The 26710-nt window shown below is 36.4% G+C and overlaps 1 protein-coding gene and 1 non-coding gene across 3 annotated transcripts in view; one reads left to right on the top strand and one right to left on the bottom strand.

The window, feature by feature from the left end:
- Positions 1–26710, bottom strand: part of AR (androgen receptor) — a 186429-nt gene that overhangs the window by 96455 nt on the left and 63264 nt on the right. The gene's annotated exons all lie outside the window — the stretch shown is intronic.
- On the top strand, positions 4168–4274 carry LOC112815360 (U6 spliceosomal RNA). Its single transcript, XR_003205969.1, has one exon. It is a non-coding gene; the product is annotated as a U6 spliceosomal RNA (small nuclear RNA).

Genomic DNA, 26710 nt, shown 5'->3' with positions numbered 1-26710 from the left:
GGGTGTGTGTGTGTGTGTGTGTGTGTATATATATATATATATATATATATAAAACCATGAGTTATTCTGTATATAATGTAATAATATACTTCCTCAGTGTGTTTCACCTACCATCACCACCCAATCAGTGACTACTATCTTTTAATTTACTGCCTTAATAACACCCACCCTTCCCCCCACACAACCTTACCTTCAAAATAACTGCAACTCTCTTACTGAAGTCTTTCTGCTTTCTGTCTGATCCTCTCCAATCCATAAATTACATAGGACCCCAGAGGAATTCTATCTAAAACATTTGCTTCTGTAACTCTCCTCCTTAAGACTTTTTAATAATTCCCTATGGTCTACAGCAGTGGCCTAATTCACTGATGCATCGGAATCCCTGGAGGAGCTACAGAGCTCTGATCCCACCTTAACTTAGCCCAGATTTGTCTGAATCCGAAGCTACAGGTGAAACCTGAGTATCTGTAATTTTATGAAATGCTTAAGTGATCTCAGGCAGACACTAAAAATCACTTGGCCTACTGGATACAAATTCAAAGCATTAGCTTGGCATTCAAGGCCTATTTCTAGCTCCTTACCTCTTCCACAAATTTTCCCATATGAACTTCAAGCCGTACCACCCTGTTTCAGTTCTTCTGTTTTAAGTCTATTTTGCCCCCCTGTGTCTTTGCTTACATGGCCATTCCCTCCAACTGGAATGACATTGCAGTGCTCCCAACCATTTGTCTCCCTTGCCATGTTATCTCATAATTCAAGTCCCAGCCCAAGAGGCCATCACCTACTCCATGAAGCCCTTCTTTAAAAAAAAAAAAAAAGATTTAATTTATTTATGAGAGAGAGTGAGGGGGAGAAGCAGACTCTCTGCTGAGCAGAGAGCCCAATGCGGGACCCAATCCCAGGACCCTGAGATCATGACCCTACCTGAAGGTGGACACCCAATTGACTGAGCCACCCAGGCGCCTCCATGAAGCCCTTCTTGACTCTGTATGCCTTAGATGGAATATGATCACATCCCCAACTTGCACAGTCCTTTCAGAAGCACCTATAATGTTTTATATCACAAATAATCTATGTATGTGTCTGTTTCCCATCCATCATGTGGCATTCATTGATGAATTTCCAGTGTCTAGCCCAGATACTGCCTAAGCACTTCCCGCTCAACTCACCTCCCTCTTTCCTTCCTCCTTGATTTACTCTTAAGCCTCACAACAAAGTTGGAAAACAGCCATGTTGCCTTTTAAACAACATCTCAATTTGAAGGCCAAGATAGATCCTAAACAACTTTTGAGTTCTAATTAGGACACTGCTAAACTATATCAGATAAATGAAAACCTCTCTTTAAAAATACCAAATATTTAACAATATCTACTTGATCATAGTATCTCCCACTTCCTGCCTACAGATTCTTCCTCGTATCTAACCCAAATCCCTGAGAATATATTTTTCCTCTGTCCTCAGCAAAAATGGAGAACAGCTCCTTGACATACTCTTACCTTGCCTTACTTTCCTTCTATATTACAATTAAACACAGAGTTTAACAAAATGTAATCTAGGATAAAAACTGAGAAGGAAACTGTGTCATACCTGGCATCTTTTTTAACTAGGTGACAGTGAATTAAAGAGCTGGTGGAAGTGTCATTGTTAGATAAACATATATGAATTGTTCAACTTGATGAAAAGCTCTTTCCATTCTGCAAAGTGATCATGTGGTCTCTGACACAGTACCTTACTAGTTCCCCTTTGCCATTATTATGAACAGATAAGTTGCTGTCAGGCAGAGCCTGCTTTCCCTTATCCTTGGCCACTGTTTATTTTCCTCCACAGTTTCTGTTCTGGAATCTGCTTTGGTATACTAGACTAGGAGTTGGAAGCCTGAGATTCCATCATAAATTGTGATACTAACTTGTTGCCATAGCAACCTTGGACCAGTCACCTTTTATCTTGACCCTCAGTTGTCTCATCTTATAAAACCTGCATTAGCAGAGCACTTCAAGTACATAAAGCTCACTGATAACACATTTATCTCCTGAGATCTGCATAACCACTCTATGAGGCAAACAGATGAGTCAGGGAAAGTTTGGGGAGGTTAAGCAAGTTGTCTGAAGTGGTACAGCTAGAAAGTAGCAGGGTTGTAATTTGAACTCTGGTTTTAATTCCTAATCTAGCACTCTTTCTAATATACCAAACTGCTTTCTGGTATCTATAAAACAAGGGTGTTGGATTAGAGATGTTTAACTTAACAACAATTATATGAACAGCATTTCATAAATTTTAAAATACCTTCACATTCATTATCATCTATGAACAGCATTTCATAAATTTTAAAACACCTTCACATTCATTATCATCCATTCTGTCAATAAGAATGTATTCAGGACCTACCATAAACCAGGCACCATTAGATTAAGGATACAGTGATGAAAAAGTCATACAAAGTGACTGACTGCCTTTAGGAAGCTTCTACTTTGGGGGAGGTACATGAAACAAGCATATAAAGACTCAAAAAATAATTTCAGCTACTGATAAGTACAGCAGGGTAAGGAGATAAACAGTTGACTGAGAAGTATCTTATTTAATTTCCCCAACAACCCTTCCATATAGAGATTTTCATTAATCCCATTCTCCAGATGAGCAAAAGGAGTCAGAGGAGCTAAGCCACTGAGCAACAGAGCTGGGCCTAGACACAGTAACTTCGGACTATGTGTTCCACGCTCCTTCCATTCTGCTGCCTTGTTCCTGGTACTAGTTTTCTAGGATTCCATGATTTAGTCTCCAAATGACCGACTCTTGAGTACTTGGTTCAGTAATGCCCTATCTCCAAAGGAGGATGAGATGTAGGCTAAATGCTCTGTGATCGTGAGATCAGGAGCACCAGACAGTTAGCTTTCAAAGCAGAACCAGGTTGTGGGTTCACTTGTTTATCTCTATCAATTCCTTGAGAGTTGCAGAGTTTTTTTGTTTACTGTTCTACCCCCAGTGCCTAGCACATGGCTTGGCTCCTAAGTAGTGTTTGTTAAATATTTACTGAACCCAGGGGTGCCTCTGTGGCTCTGTGGGTTAGGCGGCCAATTCTTGGTTTCAGCTCAGGTCATGATGTCATAAGTTGTGGGATTGAGCTCGGCATGGGGCTCCAGGTTCAGAGGGGAGTCTGCTTGAAGATTCTCTCCCTCTGCCCCTCCCCCACTCACATGTGCACTCTCTCTAAAATAAATAAATAAGCCTTTAAAAAATATTTACTGAACCTGTAAATGAATGAATGAATGAATGAATGAGAAAACAAATGAACATAGCTTGCAGAAAACTAGGTTGGTGTGTTCCTGGCAAAGGGAGCAATTTAACCTTCAACCTCCCCTGAGAAGCAAGCTTCAGCTGCTTTCTCCCAGGGGCAAACAGGCATGACAAAAAGCCAGGTGGGAGCTGGCAACTGAGGGTGAGAAAAAGGAAACATCATACTACAAGAAGCATAACCAGCTAAGTTGAAAATGCAATGCCCTCTCTAAGTAGATGGGAGAGGACAGTGATATAATTTTCTTCCCCTCTCAGCTCTGGAAAGCTGTACTTTTTTCTCCATACTTCTTCTTTTTTTTTTTTTCTATTGTGTTATGTTAGTCTCCATACAGTACATCATTAGTGTTTTTTTTTTAATTTTTTTTTATTGTTATGTTAATCACCATATATTACATCATTAGTTTTTGATGCAATGTTCCATGATGCGCTGTTTGCACTTAACACCCAGTGCTCCATGCAGTACATGCCCTCCTTAGTACCCATCACCAGGCTAACCCATCCCCCCACCCCCCTCCCCTCTAACACCCTCAGTTTGTTTCTCAGAGTACATAGTCTCTCATGATTCATTTCCCTCTCCAATTTCCGCCCCTTCATTTTTCCCTTCCTTCTCCAAACTTCTTAGGCAATGAGGAAATAGTGGATCTGAAATGTGGTTCTTGCTTCCTGCAGTTTGGAAGTTGAAAAGGGCAAAATTCTATCTGATGAGGACTAGAGTGGTCTGGAGACCTTTGATGGGGCTAAGTAATACTGGGCTGCCTGGGGCCCTGTGCCGCACTTTCATTAAATGTCCTAAACACAACTAACCAATCAATCAATATCCTAAACACAATTTGCCTAGATGCTTATGCTATACCCATATAAAAACAGAGTGGTCTCATGCTCACTTCAGCAGCACGTATACTAAAGTTGGAACATTACAGAGAAGATTAGCATGGCCCCTGTGCAAGGATGACATGCAAATTAGTTAAGTGTTCCACATTAAAAAAACAAAACAAAGCAAACCAGTGGTCTCTGAACATCTACAACTGACTTGGATAGAGACAAGAAAAAATACCCATGTAAAGGAAGAAAGCTAGTATTTACTTAACACCACATGCCAGCACCGTGACACCTATAGTCACACGTACTGAGCAACTACAGTTCCCATCTATGAAATGGAGATAGTCACAACATCTACCCACCTGGTTGTTATGTGGATTAAGTGAGCTAATTCATGTTAGATGTTCTGCAAGTACATGGTATGTAATATGCACTGAATAACAAAATAAGATGCCACAGCACACCACCACCATCATAATCATTATTACTGTCATCATCACCATCATCTATGTGCAGTGTATATTTCAGGTGCTTTCATATCAATTATCATAATGTATCTTCTCCACAACCTTGCATGGCAGAAACGATAGATGAAGAAACTAAAGCACAGTGAGACATCGCAACTTGCCTAAGGTTCTGCAACTGGAAAGAAATGCATCAAGAAATAACAACTAGGGGCACCGGTGTGGCTCAGTCAGTTAAGCATCCGACTCTGGTTTTGGCTCAGGTCATGATCTCAGGGTCATGAGATCGAGCCCTGAGTCAGGCTCTGCATTCTTCATGGAGTCTGCTTGGGATTCTTTCCCTCTTCCTCTCCCTCCTCCTCTGCCCCTCTCGCATCCCTCGTGCACACACTCTCAAATAAATGACATCTTAAAAAAAAATAAAAAGAAAAAAAAGAAATAACAGCTACATCCATTTGAATATTCTTTCACTGTATACACACAAGGCTAAAATAAACTCTGGCCACCACAACTGGTCATAGATATTCAGAAATCCTGACTGATTTACACTAATACCATTTGCACACCACTGTTGGAAGCAAATGTAATTATATCTTAAAATTCCATTTTTATTCCTAGATAAGCAAACAGTTGTGGCTACAGCTGAAAACAAAATCAAGAATATTGTGTGGGATTTGAAGGGAAAAAAACATGCTTTTATAAAAATGTAAATCAAAATTAGAAGTTTTAATGTAAGATATGCCAAAGCTCACTTATGCTTAAGGGAGAAGTGCATTTTCTTTCTTTTTAAAAATTTTTTAAGATTTTATTTATTTATTTGAAACAAAGAGAGAATGAGAGAGAGCATATGAGAGGGGAAAGGGTCAGAGGGAGAAGCAGACTCCCTGCTGAGCTGGGAGCCTGATGCAGGACTCGATCCTGGGACTCCAGGATCATGAGCCAAGCCGAAGGCAGTTGCTTAACCAACTGAGCTACCCAGGCGCCCAGAGAAGTGCATTTTCTATAATGACCCCTCTAACCATGGAACTGGTCTCTTACAGATTTGTATATAGGTAACAAAATTGCCACATTCCGTATTTGCTACAGCTCTTTATCTTTATCAAAGCCTTCACACCCATTCAAAAGGTGGCAACTGAATTCTTCTATGTGCCAGGGACCCAGAAAGAAGCAAGCAGCAGACCCTGTTTCTTGAAGCCATCATAGGCAAACAGCTATTAAAATATAATTAAAAAATTGTTAAGTGAGAATAATACAGAGCGATGTAAAAACATGGTAGTGGGGGAAAACACAATCTTTATTTTTTTTAAGATTTTTTATTTATTTTTTGACAGACAGACACAGCGAGAGAGGGAACACAAGCAGGGGGAGCGGCAGGCAGAGGGAGAGGGAGAAGCAGGCTTCCCGCCAAGCAGGGAGCCCGATGTGGGGCTCGATCCCAGGACCCTGGCATCATGACCCGAGCCGAAGGCAGACACTTAACAACTGAGCCACCCAGGTGCCCCAAAACACAATCTTTAAACAGCTTCACTGAGACATAATTTACATCCATGAAGTCCACCATTTAAAGTAAACAATAAAGTGTATGTGTATATATATATAATTTAATGTTTTTTAGCGTATTTACAGAGTTGTGCAAATAGCACCACTATCTAATTCCAGAATATTTTGTTACCCAGGAACAAAACCCCATACTCATTAGCAGGAACTCCCATGCTCCCCTCCATGGTGCCCCTGTGAACCTCATTTACTTTATGTCTCAATTAATTGGCCTATTCTGGACATTTTATATAAATGAAATCATATAATATATGGCCAATCATGATTGGCTTCCTTCACTTAGCATGATGCTTTCAAGGTTCATCCATGTTGTAGCATACTTCATTCCTTTTTATGAATGAGTAATATTGTATTACAAGGATATACCACCTTTCATCTATCTATTCATCAGTTGGTGGACATTTGGGTTGTTTCTACCTTTTGGCTGATATTAACAAAGCTGTTATAAACACTGACAAGTTTTCATGTGGATATAATGCTTTCAATCATCTTGTATATATACCTGAGAAAGAAGATGCTATAAGTCTCTACCTATATACCTAAGAGGGAACTGTCATGTTTGGTTTTTTGAAGAACTCCCAAAGTGTTTTCCAAACCAGCTGCAACATTTTTTATTCCCATCAGCAGTATATGGGGGTTCCAGTTTTCCAATATTCTTGCCAATACTTGATGATAATTGATGATGATGATGACGATGGTGGTGGTGGTGGTGATGATTAACCTTCATAGTCGGTATGAAGTTTTATCTCATTATGGTCTTGATTGTTATTTCCTTAATTGATAATGATATTGAGCATCTTTTCATTTGTATATACTCTTCAAAGAAATATCTATTCAAATGCTTAGCCCATTTTTATATTGGGTTATTTTTCTTTTTATTATTTGTTTGTAAGAGTTCTCTATATATTCTGCATACAAGGTCATTATTAGATATGATTTTCAGACATGCTCTCCCTTTCTGTGGGTTGGGTTTTCACTTTGTAAAATTTGCAACACTAAAAACTTAATTTGTGTCCTATTATATGGTCTACTCTGCAAGATGTTTAATGTTCATTTGAGAAGACTTTGTGTTCTGCTATTGTTGAGTGATGTGTTTGTCACATTAGGTCATCACTATTAGGCCTACCATGATATTCTCTAGCTCCATCCATGTGGTTGCAAATGGCAAAATTACATTCCTTTTTTATGGCTGAATAATATTCCATTGTATATATGTACCACCTCTTCATCCATTCATCAATGGACACTTGAGCTCTTTCCATAATTTGTCTATTGTAGATAATGCTGCTATAAATATAGGGCTGCATGTATCCTTTTGAATTAGTACTTTCATATTCTTTGGGTAAATACCTAGTAGTGCAATTGCTTGTCATAGGGTAGTTCTATTTTTAACTTTTTGAGGAACCTCCATACTATTTTCCAGGGTGGCTGTACCAGTTTGGATTCCCACCAAAAGTATAACAGGGTTCCCCTTTCTCTGCATCCTCATCAACACATTTTGTTTCCTGTTGTTAATATTAGCTATTCTGACAAGTGTGAGGTGATATCTCATTGTAGTTTTGGTTTGTATCTCCCTGATCACTGATGTTAAGCAGTTTCTCATGTGTTTATAAGCCATCTAGATGTCTTCTTTGTAAAAATGTCTATTCATGTCTTCTGCCCATTTTTTAACTGAATTATTTGGTTTTTGGGTGTGGAGTTTTAGAAGTTCCTTCTATATTTTGGATACTAACCCTCTATCAGATATCTCATTTGCAATTATCTTCTCCTATTCCATAGGCTGTTTTTCAGTTTTGTTGATTGTTTTCTTCACTGTGTAGAAGCTTTTTATTTTGATTTAGTCCCAATAGTTTATTTTCGCTTTTGTTTCCCTGGCCTCAGGAGACTTATCTAGTAAGAACTTTCTTTTTTTTTATTTTTTATTGTTATGTTAATTACCATATATTACATCATTTGTTTTGGTGTACTGTTCCATTATTCATTGTTTGTTCATAACACCCAGTGCTCCATGCAGAATGTGCCCTCTTTAATACCCATCACCAGGCTAACCCATCCCCCTACCCTCCTCCCCTCTAGAACCCTCAGTTTGTTTTTCAGAGTCCATAGTCTCTCCTGGTTCGTCTCCCCCTCTGACTTACTCCCCTTCATTCTTCCTCTCCTGCTATCTTCTTCTTTTTCTTTTTTCTTAAAATATGTTGCGTTGTTTCAGAAGTACAGATCTGTGATTCAACAGTCTTGCACAATTCACAGTGCTCACCATAGCACATACCCTCCCCAATGTCTATCACCCAGCCACCCCATCCCTCCCACCACCAACCACTCCAGTAACACTCAGTTTGTTCCTGAGATTAAGAATTCCTCATATCAGTGAGGTCATATGATACATGTCTTTCTCTGATTGACTTATTTCACTAAGCATAACACCCTCCAGTTCCAGCCACGTCATTGCAAATGGCAAGATCTCATTCCTTTTGATGGCTGCATAATATTCCATTGTGTATATATACCATCTCTTCTTTATCCATTCATCTGTCGATGGACATCTTGGCTCTTTCCACAGTTTGGCTATTGTGGACATTGCTGCTATAAACATTGGGGTGCATGTACCCCTTCGGATCCCTACATTTGTATCTTTGGGGTAAATACCCAGTAGTGCAATTGCTGGATCGAATGGAAGCTCTAATTTCAACTGTTTGAGGAACCTCCATACTGTTTTCCAGAGTGGTTGCACCAGCTTGCATTCCCACCAACAGTGTAGGAGGGTTCCCCTTTCTCCACATCCCCGCCAACATCTGTCGTTTCCTGACTTGTTAATTTTAGCCATTCTGACGGGTGTGAGGTGGTATCTCATTGAGGTTTTGATTTGGATTTCCCTGATGCCGAGCGATGTTGAGCACTTTTTCATGTGCCTGTTGGCCATTTGGATGTCTTCTCTGGAAAAATGTCTGTTCATGTCTTCTGCCCATTTCTTGATTGGATTATTTGTTCTTTGGGTGTTGAGTTTGATAAGTTCTTTATAGATTTTGGATACTAGCCCTTCATCTGATATGTCATTTGCAAATATTTTCTCCCATTCTGTCGGTTGTCTTTTGGTTTGTGGACTGTTTCTTTTGCTATGCAAAAGCTTTTTATCTTGATGAAATCCCAATAGTTCATTTTTGCCCTGGCTTCCCGTGCCTTTGGTGATGTTTCTAGGAAGAAGTTGCTGCGGCTGAGGTCGAAGAGGTTGCTACCTGTGTTCTCCTTTAGGATTTTGATGATTTCAGGTCTCACATTTTGGTCTTTAATCCATTTTGAATTTATTTTTGTATTTGGTGGTCCAGTTTCATTCTTTTGCATGTTGCTCTCCAGTTTTCCCAACACTATTTGTTGAAGAGACTGACTTTTTTCTAGTGGATATTCTTTCCTGCTTTGTCAATGATTAATTGACGATATAGTTGTGGGTTCATTTCTGGGTTTTCTATTCTGTTCTATTGATCTAGGTGTCCATTTTTGTGCCAGTACCATACTGTTTTGATCACTACAGCTTTCTAATATAACTTGAAGTCCAGAATTGTGATGCCTCCTGCTCTGTTGTTTTTTTATCTCAAGGTTGTTTTGGCTATTCAGGGTCTTCTGTTGTTCCATACAAATTTTAGGATTGCTTGTTCTAGTTCTGTGAAAAATGCTTTGGTATTTTGATAGAGATTTCATTAAATGTGTAGATTTAGGCATTTTAACAATATTTGTTCTTCCAATCCATGAGCACAGAAAGTCTTTCCATTTCTTTGTGTCAGCTTCAATTTCTTTCATCAGTGTTTTATAGTTTTCAGAGTACAGGTCTTTCACCTCTTTGGTTATTCCTAGGTATCTTATCATTTTTGGTGCAATTGTAAATGGGATTGTTTTCTTAATTTCTCTTTCTGGTGCTGCCTATTGGTGTATAGAAATTCAACAGATTTCTATATGTTGATTTTGTATCCTGCAACTTCACTGATTTTTTTTTCAGTTCTAGCAGTTTTTTGGTGGAGTCTTTCAGGATTTCTGCATATAGAATCATGTCATCTGCAAATAGTGAAATTTTTACTTCTTCCCTCCTGATTTGGATGCCTTTTATTTTGTTTGTTGTTGTCTGATTGCTGGGGCTAAGACTTCCAGTGCTATGTTAAATAACAGCGGAGAGGGTGGACATCCTTGTCTTGTTCCTGACCATAGAGGAAAAGCTCTCAGTTGTTCCCCATTGAGGATGATATTAGCTGTAGGTTTTTCACAGATGGCCTTTATTATGCTGAGGTATAACTCAGTCAGAGAAAGACAGATACCATATGATTTCACTCATATGTGGAATTTAAGAAACAATACAGGTGAGCAAAGGGGGAACAGAGAGAGAGGTATAAACCAAGAAATGTATTCTTAACTATAGAGGGGAAGCTGACGGTTACCAGAGGTGAGGTAAGTAGGTGGGGATGGGTAAAATAGATGATGGGGATTAAGGAGTGAACCTGTTGTGATAAGCACTGGATGTTGTATGGCAGTGGTGAATCACACCTGAAACTAATATTACACTGTATGTTAACTAACTACAATTTAAATGAAAACTTTAAAAAAAAGTCTATTAGGTCTAGCTGTTTTATTTTGTTATTCAACTCTTCTATTTCCTTGCTGATCCGTCTAGTTGTTCCATATAATGGATAGAACCTTCCAACTATTATTGTTGAACTACTTTTCTATATTTTGGTACACATATGTTTATACCTGTTCTATCTTCTTGATTGATTAATCCTTAATTATAACAATATGTCCTTTATCTCTAAAACTAGTTTTGTCTTAATGTCTATTTTGATTAAAATTAGAAGGAGCTAATCTAGGCTCTCTTTTGATTGCTGTTTGCATAGAATATCTTTTTCCATCCTTTCAGTTTTAACCTATTTGTGTCTTAGAATCCAAAGTGAGTCTCCTGTAGACAGCATATATGTATACCTTGTTTTATTTATCTGTGCTGACAATCTCACTTTTTGATTTATTTAATTTATTGTCATTTAATGTTATTGTTGCTATAGTTAGAATTACCTCTTCCATTTTGATTTTTTTGTTTTCTTATTTCTCATTACCACTTTTTCCTCCATGACTCGTTTGCCACCTCTTTTGCTAAAGTAGGTATTTTTTTATTTTAAATTCAATTAGCAATCATATAATACATCATTAGTTTTTGATGTTAATGTTTAATGATTCATTAGTTGCATATGTATTTTCTAGTGAACAATCTTAACTGTGTTTTAAATTTTTGTAAACTATATTTACATTTTTTTTCTCAGTGGGGGCACCTGAGTGGCTCTGTCAGTTAAGCACCTGACTCTTGATTTTTGGCTCAGGTCATGATCTCAGGGTTGTGGGACTGAGCCCCACGTTGGGCTCTGCACCAGGCGTGGAGCCTGCTTGGGATTCTCTCTTTCTCTCCCTCTCCAAAAAAAAAATTTTCTCAGTGGTTGCTCTGGGGTTTCTAACATGCATCTTAAATCATCAGAATCTACCTCAGGTTTATACTAAATTCCAAGAGGTTATAAAAACCTTATTCTTCTACAGATCCAGTCTCCCCTTATATAACTATTATACATAATTTGTCTCTGTATTACCAAACAATGCGTGTTTATACTTTTTGCTTTATATAATCATATGTCTATATTTAATAGCTTATTTAAAACTAGTAAAGGAGAGCACAGTTACAGAGATTTTTATATTAATCATATTTATATTTTTTCATTTCTTTCTGTGGAATTCATTTACTATCTGATATGATTTCCATACTCTAGTTTAGCTTAATTCCCACTCTTCTTTTCTGCACTTTATTATATTTACAAATGTTTTTACAGGTATATTATATTTCTATATGTCACCAACCAACAATACAATTTTACTGATATTGTTTCATGCAATTAATTTTTATCAAGAGAAAAAAAGAAATATGAAATTTTACTTTTTAAAAAAGATTTATTTATTTTAGAGAGAGACCATGAGTAGGAGGGGCAGAGGGAAAGGGAGAGAGAATCTCAAGCAGACTCCACGGTGAGCATGGAGCCTGACATGGGGCTTGATCTCACAACCCTGAGATAACAACCTGAGCTGAAACCAAGAGTCAGACGATTAACCAACTGCGCCACCCAGGTGCCCCTGTAATTCTACTTTTTATCATTATCTACATAATTCCCTCTACTGTGGCTCTGTTTTTTCATGTGGACTGAAATTATTGTCCGGTGTCATTTCCCTTCAGTACTTCTTGCAAGGCAGTTCAGCTAGCAACAAATTCTCCCAGTTTCTATTTATCTGGAATGTTTTTATTTCACCTTCACTTTTAAAAGATAATTTTACTGAATACAGGATTATTGGTTCTTAGGTTTTTCTTTAAGCACTTTGAATATTCTATAACACCATCTGCTGCCCTCCATTATTTTTTATGAGAAGTCAGTTGTTAATCTTATTGCAGTTCCCTTGTCATTTCTCTCTCTCTAATTTCAGGATTTTCTCTTTACATTTGGCCTCAACATTTTGAGTATGATGTGTCTGGGTGTCAATCTCTTTGCATTTTTCCTACTTGGAGTTTGTTGACCTTCTTGATATGTAGATTAATGTTTTGGATCAAATTTGGGAATATAGTACTCATTGTTTCTTGAAATATTCTTTCTGCCCCTTCCGATACTCCCATTACATGTAAGTTGGTGCACAACTAAGGTGACTCACATTTCTCTGAGGTTCTTCATTTTTCTTCATTCTTTTTTTCCTGTTTTTCAAAATTCATACTTTCTATTGATCTATGTTCAAATTTGCTGATTCTTTCTTCCACCAACTCAAATTTATTCTTGAGCCCCTCTAGTGTGAATTTTTCATTTCAATTATTATACTTTTCAACTCCAGATTTTCCATTTGGTTCTTCTTCATGATTTCTATCACTTGATTGATCTCTATTTGATAAGAAATTGTTCTCATGCCTTCCTTTAGTATTTTAGAAATTATTTCCTTTAGTTCATTGAATATATTTAAAGTAGCTATAAATATATTACTTGGTCTAGTAAGTCCAACATCCGGGCTTCTTCATGGACATTTTATGTTGGCCACTTCTTTTTCCTGTGTATGGGCCATACTTTCTCTTTTACTTGTACATCTCATATTTTTTAAATTTATTTTTATTTATTTCTAGTTTTTATTTAAATTACAGTTAGTTAACAGACAGTGTAATATTAGTTTTAGGTGTACAATTGTGATTCAATACTTCCATAGAGGTAAACTAGGAACCACATATCATAATTTTTAGTTGAAAACTGGATATTTCAGATACTAATTGTAACAACTCTGGATGCTGACATGCCTCTTTCTGGAGCTTGTTCTTATTTTCTGTTTGGTCATTTGTTTACTTAGTGACTTGGCTGGATTAACTCTGAGAAGTCTATTTCCCCCACATTGTGAAGTGTCTGATGTTCTCTCCTCAGATATGTTTCCTTGTTTTTAATCTTTTAGACTCGCTTCCCATAGGTCAACACCAGATCTACATAAACCACTTTTTGGTTAAATGTTGCACTTTAAGCCTCCTTAGACTTAAAATTTTTTTAGCACTGGATGTGCATGTGGCTTGAAGACTACTTTCATATTTCTGGGAGTTCAGAATTTTGCCCCACATTCAGCCAAGGATAAGTCTTTCAGAGGTTCTCTCTCTGGTCACTCTTCAAGGGTGTGGCTCTGGGCACAGTCTTCCATTCTGCTAAAGACAAGTATGATTTTTGTTTTGTTTTGTTTTGTTTTGTTTTATTAAGCCTGGCTTCCTCTGAGTTGCCCCGGGGTCAGAGTAGCATATTGTTCAGGCAATGTTTGGTCAAAGATTTGTGCTTAAATATCTCCAGCCTTAAGCCTTCTACATTTTATTGATGCATCTGCATGTGGCTTGAGGAATGCTTTAGAGTCTGCCCCTCATCTTGATCTCATTTCTCCTTAGTGGGTGCAGCCTTACACATGTGCACAGCACTCCACAGAATCAGAAATGAGTGTAATCACACACAGCCTCTTCTTGGCTGTCTATTTTCCTTGTTCTCTCTGGTAACCTTCCATCTGGTCTAGTATTTAGCTTGTTGCTACTAGTATGATGGAGCTACCAAACCCCTCTTAACTGCTAGCCTCCAAGATCTCCACTGTTTTTGACAAAGCCCATAGGCATGAACTTTCTCATGCTCTGTTCCAAATAAATTCAGTCCCCTCAGGCAGACCTGTGGAGCTCTCCATCCTAATGGTCTGCTTTACCCCCTTAGTGGAAACTCTGTGTCACTGCAGTGGAATTGGGGACCAAGGACAGTGATCTGCTTCTCCCAAAGTGACTCCTCTGCTCAAGGAGTGGACCCTGGGGAGTGATAGTAGCCCCTAGTCCTCTTGGCTTGCCTTTCTTGGTATGGAACCTTCACCCTATATATGAGTTAGGTCAGGCAGAATCAGTTCCCCAACATTCTTGGCTTACCACCACTGGGGCAGAGCCTTCATAAGTAGAAACTAGGTAATCTCCAGTCTTCTGGAATAGTGCTTCTGCAATACAGGGCTAAGGGGCATAAGAGAGGCTGATGTCCTGTCCCTCTGGGGGTGAAACTATAGCCCTTGAGTAGGAGTTGGAAGGAAAGGAAGCACTCATCTTCTTGGCCTCACTTGCCTGGAGAACAGCTTCTATCACACAGAGCAAGAAGTGAGGATGAGAGCAGATTATGGTTCAAATGCCATTGCCTCCTGCTATTCTTACTGAGAATTTTAGATTTTCCTGAATAAGTGTTTCCCTATTTGCTGTATGCCTTAGGACAATTTCCAGAGATTTTAAATGGCTGTTTTTATAAATTTTACCAGTTAAATGGCTGTTTTGTTGGGAAGAGGATCCACCGTGATCTTTAAAATTGCCACTCCAGAAGTCCTGCCCATAGAAACACTTAGTCTTGGAGTGGAAAGATTGGAAAGGGTTTCACAGAAGTAGCAGAAATAATGTTTATTTGAATTAGTTTTTCAGGCAGGCAATTGGGCAAGAAGACAGTTGCCCCAAACAGAGAAAGAGCATGTACAAGCAGAAGTGTAAAATAAGGCTGGAAGACTGCAGTACTAGAAGTCAAGTGACTATAGTGATTAAGCTAGGCTAAGGGGCTTGGACCTTGCCCTACAGGCAATGAGGAGCCATGAGAGAGCTTTAAAATGGGGAATGATCTGGGCAGATCCACATCCAGACAGGTTGGCTTGCTAAGGTTCCAAACAATTTAAAAGGAATTAGATTTAGTCCCAGGATTTGCAAAAGCAGGGAAAGAAAGGTGAGAATGAGGTTAGCATTCAAACCAATGCTTTTTGGTTCTCATGTGTATCAGACCAAAAGTCTACTTAATTTCTGTGAATATAAGTCAATGTTTCACATTCACAACTAAAATAATTGAGAAATTTAAAAAAAAACAGTTATGCTCCTTTGGTTAGAATATTTGCACATTCATTTAACTAAATGCTTAAACACATATGTGATATATGTTTAACAGAACATATGCTGATGTTTTTCAAAAAATTAATCTGAAAAATAAAAATAAACCTTTGTTTTAAAATGTGTTTTGTATTTCATTGAAAATAAACTCCTGGGTACCTGGGTAGCTCAGTCAGGTAAGTGTCTGACTCTTGATTTTGGCTCAAGTCATGACCTCAGGGTCCAGAAGTCAAGCCCCACATCAAGTTCCATGTTGGATGTGGAGCCTGCTTAAGATTCTCTCTCTCCCTCTGCCCCACCCCACTCATTCTCTCTCTCTCAAAAATAAATAAGTAAATAAATAAATAAACTCCAAACTCTGAGTTGTCTAAATATGTATTTTTTAAAGAAACTCTTTTTATCAAATAATCTGCTTAAACTGAATTATCACTGGAATAGGCATCAAGAGCACAGAGTCCCAGTCTGCATTTTTATCATTAGCTTGCTTCGAACTTTTATAGTCCATTCCCTTCACTGGAACTAAATTTCTTTTTCCTCTGCAAGGAAGAATTAAAAAGATATGAAGAGAAGAAGGTTGAATTATGCAATGCCTAAGATCCCTTTTAGCTCTTACATCCATAATTGAGGCTTTTTGGCAAAAAAGGCTTCTAGTATCTGATTTAAATAAAACCCATCTAGAAATACCTTTGAAGCATGGACCTCCAAACTCAACAGCCTTAAAGGAAAAGAATGATTAATTTAATTATGTAATTTAAGACTGCTGGACAGAAAAACACATAAACAAAGTTGAAAGATAAATTGGGAAAACTATTTGTTACACATATGACAAGAAGCCAAATTCCTTTATATACAGAGAGCTCCATAAATCAATAAGAAACAGATGAAAAGCCAAACAAAAACAACAACAAATGGGCCAAAGCCAAGAACAGCCAGTTCACACGGAAAGAAATATAAATGGCCAATAAACATGTGAAAAGATGCCCATGCGCCCTCATAATTTAAGAGAGGAAACTTAAAATAATGATAAACTGTTTTTTTTTAACCTATAAGATTTACAAAGACTTAAAAATCTGATAGTATCCAATGTCTGTAGTTTTTTGGCAAGGTGAGAGGTAATATCTACCAGATTTAAAATGCATACACCATTTTATCCAACTATTTAGCAACTAAGAATTTGTTATTTTTCAAAAGTATGCTAATAAAAATATACAATCATATTAACTACTAATTGTTTTATTTTCTATGCTCCTGACACTGTATACCTAAGTTCTTAATGTGTATTATTAAGAAACCTCCTAATGGTCTTATAGAATAGAGACCATTATTATCTCAATTTCTTTCTAGAAGATATTGAGGCATAGAGAAATTAAGTACCTTGCCCAAGGTCATACAGTAAGAAGATGGTGGCACCAATAGTTGGATGAAAATACTCTGGCTTTAGAGCTACTCCCCTTAAACATGGTGTATACTGCCTCCTGAGGATGTTAATTGCAGCACTACTTTTAATACCGAAAAAGTCAGGGAGAAAAACAAAATATATATCAGCAGTGGGAAATTACAAAATAGATTACAACATATCTGTACAGTTAAATATTGTGAAACCTTTAAGAATATATATATTCTTATATATATATGAGAAATACTGATAGAGAAAAGTGTATGGAAAAGTATATATGGAAAAGTGTATAAGACCTATTAAGTGAAGAAATCAATTTGTAGAAAGCAATTGTAATGTGATAGCATTTGTGAAAAATAATACACAGGTATTTAACTATATAACATGTTTTTATATGCACAGAAAATCTGAGGTATCATAGAAGAAACTGGTCACCATGCTTATCTCTGACGAGTGAAAAAGGGGAGGAGTGCAGAAAATGGGCAAGGTCATAAGTAGGACTTTTATCATTTCATACCCTTTTGTATGGTTTGATTATTTTACCATGAGAATGTAATTTTATTTAGTTAAAAAATTAATAAAAAACATCAAGCCAACTGTAAGCACTCTACCAGAAGTTATTTGCTGTTTTTCCTCCTATTCGGAGAGAGATCTTTGAGAAACTAATTAGTGTGATGTATGAAATGCTCTAATACTTAGCTTCAATTCCACTGAATTTCTCTTTGGGTCTCACAGACACCAGGTCCAGGACCTCAAAGAATTTAGGATGCTCTCAGAACTGGCCCCTGTGAATTATCACACACACATTTTTTAAATGGTTACCTCAGGGTTTTCAGATATGCCTTATATGGAGAGAGCAACCAGCTAAGCCTAAAAAATATTTAAAATCCTGAAACTGCTAAGTCTTGTTACAGGTCAGGGATTTGGAGAAACATACAAAATGATGAGTCCTTCCTTCCTTTCTGGTTTGTAGAAATTTATCTACCTTCTGTATGTCCTATAAGTTAAAATGCCCTTTTATTGAAGATAATTTAATTCTCATTGTCTCTTTTAATGACCCTTAAATTTACATTTAAAAGTAGTCTGAATAGACATTTATCCAAAGAAGACATCCATGTGGCCAAGAGACACATGAAGAGGTGCTCATCATCATTAATCAGCAGGGAAATGTAAATCAAAACCACAATGAGATGTTACCTCACACCTGAGGCTACTATCAAAAAGACAAGAAATAAGCTTTGGTGAGGATGTGGAAAAAAGGGAACCCTTATGAAATGTTGGTGGGAATGTAAATTGGTGAAGCCACTGTAGAAAACAGCATGGAGGTTCCTCAGAAAATCAAAAATAGAAATACCATACAATCCAGTAATTCCACTGCTGGGTATCTACCCAAAGAAATGAAAATACTAATTCAAAAAGATATATACATCCCTTGTAATGTACAGCATGGTGACTGTAGTTAATAATATTGTATATTTGAAAGATTCTAAGAGTAAATTTTTAAAAGTTCTCATCACAAAAAAGATATTGCAACTATGTGTGATTTGATTTTAGACTTATTGTTATTTATTGTGATTATTTCATAATACATACAAATACTGAATCATTACATTGTGTGCCTGAAACTAATATGTTATATGTCAATATCTCAATAAAAAAGACTTATTTATAACAAAAAACAACAAAAAGATATATACATCTGTATGTTTATTGCAGCATTATTTACAATAGCCAACCTGTGTAGGCAACCCAAGCATCCATCAATAGATTAATGGATAAAGAAGATGTCACACACACACACGCACACATAATAGAATACTACTCAGCCATAAAAAATAATGAAACCTTGCCATTTATGACAACTTGTATGAACATTGAGGATATTATGCTAAGTGAAATAAGTCAGAAAAGACAAGGACCATATGATTTCACTTATATGTGGAATCTAAAAAATAAAACATGAACAAACAAAACAAAACAGAAATAGACTCATAAAGAGAACAAACTGGTGGTTGTTTGTTGTGGGGCAATGGATAAAATAGTGAAGGAGATTAAAATGCATAAACTTTCAATCATAAAATAAATTAAGTCATGGGGATAAAAAGTACAGCATAGGAAATACAGTCGATAAAATTGTAATAACATTGTATGATGATAGATAGTAACTATACTTATCATGGTAAGCACTGCATAATGTATAGAATTGTTAAATCACTATGTTGTATACCTGAAACTAATATTTTTTAAAGATTTATTTATTTGAGGGGGGAGGGGCAGGAGGAGAGGCAGAGAATCTCACACAGCCACCATGCTGAGCATGGAGCCCAACATGGGGCTTGATCTCAACACCCTGAGATCGTGACCTAAGCTGAAATCAAGAATCAGATGCTCAACTGACTGAGCCACCCAGGCGCCCCTACCTGAAATTAATGTAACATTGAATATCAACTAAACTTCAATTTTAAAATATCATGAGAAAAAGTGGTATAAAAACAGTCTTATAAAACCTCACTTTGGTGTCTATTTAAAATTTTCTAGCATTCTAGAGGATACATTAGAATACACTGGATAAAAAAAACAATTTTTTTTCTTGTGATGAGAAAATCTAAGATTTATTTCTTGGCAACTTTCAAATATGCACTACAATATTATTGACTATAGTCACCATCCTATACATTATGTCCCCATGACTTTATTTTATTAACTGGAAGTTTGTTCCTCTTGACTCCTTTCACCCATTTCACCCGCTCCCCAATCCCTCTCTTAGCAGCCACCATTCTGTTCTCTTTATCTATGAGCTTTGTTTTGATTAGTTTGTACACTTGTTTTGTAGATTCCACATATAAGTGAGATCATATGGTATTGTCTTTAAGTGAGATCATATGGTATTGTCTTTATCTGTGGACTTATTTCAGTCAGCATAATACCCTCAAGTCTTAAAGTTCATATAAGAAAAAAACCAACTTTGTATGGTGATGAATGGTAACTAGACTTAATGTGGTGATCATTTACCAATGCATACAAATTTCAAATCATTACATTGTACACCTGAAACTAATATAAAGTTATATGTCAATTACATCTCAATTTAAAAAGTTAGGGTAATGGAACATATATTGGTCACATATCAATATATTGTATGTCACCACTAAAGGCAGACATAAAATAATTTAAAATCTGAGGGGAAAATTAAGTTTTATTAAAAAAAATTTGTTAAGTTCTTTTTTTTCTTTTCTTCAACAGGACTCAATGACTTTTGGTAAAATATAAATTCTGGATACTAATGCTCAAAAAATAGTAGTTAGCATTTTCTTATATACTGAGGGACTGTCAAAAATAATCTTGTATATGAATATAGAGCTACCTATGTTTCTTGAAATGTAAATGAATATACAATATAGGTCATACACATATTATTCCTTTAAATTTAAAACCAGCTAAAATTAAATTATCCTAAATTTGTTAAAGATTATATTGGTGGAAAATTTGATATATGCTACATATATATATATTATTCATAATGATAAGGAAAATACTAAGGAATCAAAATATAAATAAGGAAAGATACAGTACCATGGAAGAAAAAAACTAGTATAGGAAACTACATCATCACCAATAATAAAAGGAAATGCAAATCCAATCAAATATAAACTATATTTTTTTTAACATGAACTATCTTTTAATGAAAACCAGAATAGAAAAAAACCTAAAATTTATAAGGTCCAGTGTTGTTGTGAATGCAGTGAAACTATTATATGTGGCTCAAAGCACTTAAAATTGATATAAACCTTTTTGAAAGGACTATGACAATGTACTACATGTTTTTTATTGTTTTTATTTCATTTCCTTTTAGTTAACATAGTGTTATATTATTTTCAGGTGTACAATATACTGATTCAACAGTTCCATACATCACCAATGCTCATCACAACTGCCCTCCTTAATCCCCATCATCTACGTAACCCATCCCCTCTGGTAACCATCAATTTGTTCTCTATAGTTGAGTCTATTATTACTTGTTCCTTGGTTTCTCTCTCTCTCTCTCTTCCTTTGCTCATCTGTTTTGTTTCTTAAATTCCACATGAGTCAAAGCATATGATATCTGCCATTCCCTATTTCCCTTAGTTATACTCTATAGCTCCATTCATGCCCTTGCAAATGGCAAGATTTCATTCTTTTTTATGGCTAATATTCATACCTACTTCATCCATTCACCTATCAATGAATACTTGGGCTGTTTCTCTAATTTCGCTATTGTAGATAATGCTGCCATAAACATCAGTATGCTTGTATCTCCTTGAACTAGTACTTTTGTATTTTAGGAGAGTGATTACTGGATCATAGGGTAGTTCTATGTTTAAATTTTTGAGGAACCTCCAGATTGTTTTCTAGAATGGGTGCACCACATTGCATTCCCACCAATGGTGAACAGGGTTCTTTTATCCCCACATACTCACCAACACCTGTTTTTTCTTGTGTTATTCATTTTAGCCATTCTGACAGGTTTGAGGTTGTATCTCATAGTTTTGATTTTCATTCCCTGATGATGAGTGATGTTGAGCATCTTTTTGTGTGTCTGTTGGCCCTCTGTAGGTCTTTCTTTGGAGAAATGTCTGTTCATGTCTTCTGACACTTTTTAATTGGATTGTTTGTTTTTTGGTGTTGACTGGTATAAGTTCTTTATATATTTTATATACTAACCCTTTATCAAATATGTCATTTATAAACATCTTCTCCCATTCAGGAGGTTGCCTTTTAATTTTGCTGACTGTTTCCTTCACTATGTGGAAGCTTTTTATTTTGATGTACTCCCAATAGTTTATTTTTGCTTCAGTTCCCCTTGCCTCAGGAGATATATCTAGGAAATATTACTAGAGCCAATATCAGAGACATTACTGCCTGTGCTCTCCTCTAGGATTTTTATGGCTTCAGGTCTCACATTAGGTTTTCAATCCATTTGGAGTTTATTTTTGTGTATGGTGTAAGAAAGTGGTCCGTTGTAATTTTTTTTTGGTATGTAGCTGACCAGTTTTCCCAACACCATTTATTGAAGAGACTATCTTTTTCCCATTGGATATTCTTGCCTACTTTAAGATTAATTGACCATATAATCATGTGTTTATTTCTGGGTTTTCTAAATCTGTTCTATTGATCTATGTGTCTATTTTTGTGTCAGTACCATAATGTTTTGATTACTATAGTTTTGTAATATAACTTGGAAGTCTGGAATTGTGATGCCTCTAGCTCTGCTTTTTTTTTTTTTTTCCAAGGTTGCTTTGGCTATTTGGGGTGTTTTGTGGTTCCGTACAAATTTTAGGATTGCTTGTTCTAGTTCTGTGAAAAATTCTGGTGATATTTTGACAGGGATTGCTTTAAATGTGTAAATTGCTTTGGGTAGTACAGACGTTTTAACAGTATTTTTTCTTCTAATCCATGAGCTTTTGGAAAGTCCATGTCTTTGTGTCATCTTCAATTTCTTTCATCAGTGTTTTAATGTTTTCACAGTACAGGCCTTTCACCTCTTTGGTTAAGTGTACTCCTAGGTACTTTATTATTTTGGTGCAATTATAAATAGAATTGTTTTCTTAGTTTCTCTTCCTGCTGCTTCATTATTAGTATATAGAAATGCAACAGATTTCTGGACATTGATTTTGTATCTTGAGACTTTACTGAATTCATTTATCAGTTCTAGCAGATTTTGGTGGAGTCTTAGAGGTTTTCTATATATATATATATATATATATATATATATATATATATATATATATATATAGTATTGTCTTCGTTTTGTTGTCTGACTGCTGGGCTAGGACCTCTGGTGCTATGTTGAATAAAAGTGATGAGAGTGGACCTCTTTGTCTCTTTTTTGATCTTAGGGGGAAAGCTCTCAGTTTTTCCCCATTGAGTATAATGTTTGCTGTGGATTTTTCACATATGGCCTTTATTTTATTGAGATATGTTCCCTCTAAACCTACTTGTTGAGGGATTTTATCATGAATGGAAGTTGTACTAGGCCAAATGGTTTTTCTGTGTCTACTGAAATGATCATTTTTTTTAATCCTATCTCTTTTTGATGTGATGTATCACGTTGACTGATTTGCAAATGTTGAACCACCCTTGCAACCCAGGAATAAATGCCACTTGATCGTGGTGAATGATTTTTTTAATGTACTGTTGGATTTGTTTTGCTAGTATTTTCTTAAGGATTTCTGCATCTATGTTCATCAGAGATATTGGTCTGTCATTCTCTTTTTTGAATAAGTTACAGGTTTAAAAACTATGTTCATACTCTTTGACCCAATAACTCAGCTTTTCAAATTGGTCCCAAGAAATCATTCAACCAAATCAAATAGCTACATACATAGAGTTATCCATAATATTTAAAACTGAACAACAATTAGATGTCCAACAACAAAAATTGGCTTAGCACAGTATGGCACATTTACCTTATGGCTGTGCTCTCCAAAATAGAACTTTCTGTGTTGATGGAAATGTTCTAGATCCCACACTATCCAAAACAGTAGTCACTAGACACATGTGGTTATTGAGTTCTTGACTTGCGGCTAATGAGACTGAGAAATTGAATTTTTTCTGTGCTTTACTTTTAATTAGTTTAACTTAAATATCCACAAATGTAAGTGCAGCTCTTTGGTATATCAAGAAGCAATTAAAATCAAAATATATGTCAGGAGAAAAAAAAGCAAAAATATAAAAGAAATGAGCCATGACAGAAAACCACATTTTATATAAACCAAATATAAAAACATATGTGTATGGATAAATATAAAAAATAAAAATTGTTAAATATGCAAACATTAAAATGAATTTTAAACATTTTTAAAAGATTACAGGTTGGAATTTCAACTTTTATGGTACACATTTCTCAAATATCCATTAGATTCACTAATACCAATTCATCAAGTCAAGTCAATAAAGCTTTTCTTTAAATGATTTTAATCTTCTTTGCCAAGAGCAAAGAGATAAAGAACCAGGCACTTCCTAATCATCTTGTCCTCAAAAACAGCTCTCTAAAAACATGATAGGGTCCATGAAAACCAAAAGCCAGAGCATCTTAAGCTGGTTCCACTTTAGCTGGAATAAAAGAGAGTGGAGAGAGGATAACTAGCTAGGAACATACTTCCGTTAATGAAATAAAAAAAAAAACAGGATAGAAGGATCTGAAGGCCTCTAAATCTTAGAATTTTGAGGGTAAGGGTCAGAACTGCTCTAATTTCTCACTTTTATCCTCCATTTCATAGATACCAAAGGCACAATTTTCTTTTTTTTTTTTTTTTAAAGATTTTATTTATTTATTCATGAGAGAGAGAGAGATAGAGAGAGAGAGGCAGAGGGAGAAGCAGGCTCCCAAGGAGCAGGGAGCCCGATGCGGGACTCGATCCCAGGACTCTGGGATCATGACCTGAGCCGAAGGCAGACGCTTAACCATCTGAGCCACCCAGGTGCCCCAAAGGCACAATTTTCATATGACTAACTTCCACTGGAAGCAGCAAACTGTGGTGGTGTCTGCCTGCTAGATTGTTTCCACTGACCACAAGCAATATGAAACTTGATTTACATATCACACCTGGTTTCATGGTGATGGCTGACCTTTGAAAAACCTGTGGCCCTGCTGGGCATAGAACTTGAAGATTGGTTTGTCTGGCCAATTTGAATAAAAGGAAACTTGGGGTTCTTGTTGGATCTGGAGGCCTGTCCCCAAATTCAGCATGTACATAGGCAAAATAACTGGATGTGAGCATAAGGCTGGTGACAACTCAGGTAAAATGGGTGTTCTTTTAGGCCTAGAGCCAAAATTTGACAGGGAGAAGTCAATGCATAGAACCTTTTGATCCCATTTGCTTCTGTTACATGTAGGAATCCAGCCTGTGGAAATTAAATGGAGGTTTATCTGCACAGTTCTGAATGAGTACATGAGTCACCGTGGAGAGAGAACATCTGGATGCAGAATGAATTGTTCTCTTTTATTATTTTTATTAATACTTAACATGTGAATCACACTTTAAAGTTAACAAAATGATTTCCAATCCCTTATTGCATTTAATACTCATAACAACTCTGTGAAGTAGGTACAATACTGAGAACATTAAATAACAGCTGCCTCTAGAACCAATATTTGTATAGCACGTTGTCTTTCATGTGTATTATCTCAATTGCTCTCTACAACTCTAGGAAGTAGCCAAAATGTTTCAAATTCTTATTTTATAGTTACGGAAACTGAGGTTCAAAGAAGAGCAAGTTCCCTATGGATTCACAACTAATTATGCAGTAGCACCAGGGCCTGAATCCTAGTGTTCTAGTTCTAAGCTTCAAGGTCTTTCAAAACACTATGTAGTCTCTTTGTATTCATATATATTAACAATATGCACAAAGAGCCAATAGAAGGCCTGGACTCTTTCATTCAAATTTTGTGTATTTGCAATCCCTAGAACCACCTAATAAACATACTGCTCATCCTTTTCTGTCATGGCCTTTTTTCCCTGCAATAGCCTCCTTAATGCTCTCCCTACTTCTAGGTTCACCACTTTGCATATCACTCCCAAGGTCATCATTATAAAATACAAATGCTGTGGATCATACCTCTGCTTAAAATTCTCTGAGGACAAACAAACTAATGGCTAACAAGTCTTAATGGGGAAAAATAAAATTGGAGATGGCAATACTCATTTCATATACAGTACCTGGTATATAAGAAGTGCTCATTATATAGCAAATTATTATTTTAAATCCTTCTAAGACTGTTCACAGGACAAAGTTCAAAAGCTTCAGGATGACATTCAAGGCTCTTCATAACCCAACACCTAATATTACCAACTACGTGCATTCTGCTTAAGCAACACTGGATTATTTGCCATTCCCTCAAACTCAATGTGCTATCATGCTTCTGTGCTAGTCCCTTTGTCTGGAGTGCCTTTCTCTCCTTGACCTCTTCTGAGAACATTCCATTATTTTTTTTTCCTCAGAATTAATCACACTTTCAGAATTTTATATCCACTATGCTATGACATCTTTTAAAATAGCAATTTGCTTATATGTTTGTGTTCCCTGTTAGGCTACAACACCTAGAAGAAAGAAATTCGTGTCTCTTCTGTTAACAGAATGCTTTGCACAGTGCCTGGCACAAAGCAAGTTTTAACATATTATGTTATGTATTTAACAATTATGTTACCTGAAAACCAGAATACTGCATATCCAGTTTGGGGCAAATACAAATTGATAAACCTTAGATTTGATGTTCTTGTCCAGTTCCTGAACAGACAGATGGAAGGAAATCATATGGTTTCCCTGAGTTACCCTTGTGCTACTTGGCAGCCATGAAGAAGGGAAAAACTGCTTTTCTCAAACAAATAAAAAGGCCAGATGACCATTTCATAGGCTGCAGAGTGGCTATAAAACAAAATGGCAAATCACTAAACAAATGCTTTCTCATAGAGAACACTCCAGGGTAGAATGAACATACGTGTACACCAAACTAGTCCTTCAGAGTCTGTCCACAATGAAAGTGGAACTATCCAAGCAAAAAGGGTGAGTCATCCCACAACCATGCATATATCTCCTCTCAAAACGACCAGGTGATTAACATAACATAATAATAATAAAAAAAAAAACTACCAGGCAATTCCAACGGAGTCCTCTTTAATACAGGCCACTTGGAGAATCCTTTGGGAATGTCTAAGGCTGAGACCTTAGTGCTGTCCAGTTTACTGAGAT

The sequence above is a fragment of the Callorhinus ursinus genome, unplaced genomic scaffold (assembly GCF_003265705.2).
Source record: "Callorhinus ursinus isolate GAN/ISIS: 27379988/994484 unplaced genomic scaffold, GSC_fseal_2.0 scaffold66, whole genome shotgun sequence".
NCBI classification, from domain to species: Eukaryota; Metazoa; Chordata; class Mammalia; order Carnivora; family Otariidae; genus Callorhinus; species Callorhinus ursinus.
This window is presented reverse-complemented; position numbering and strand designations above follow the sequence as displayed.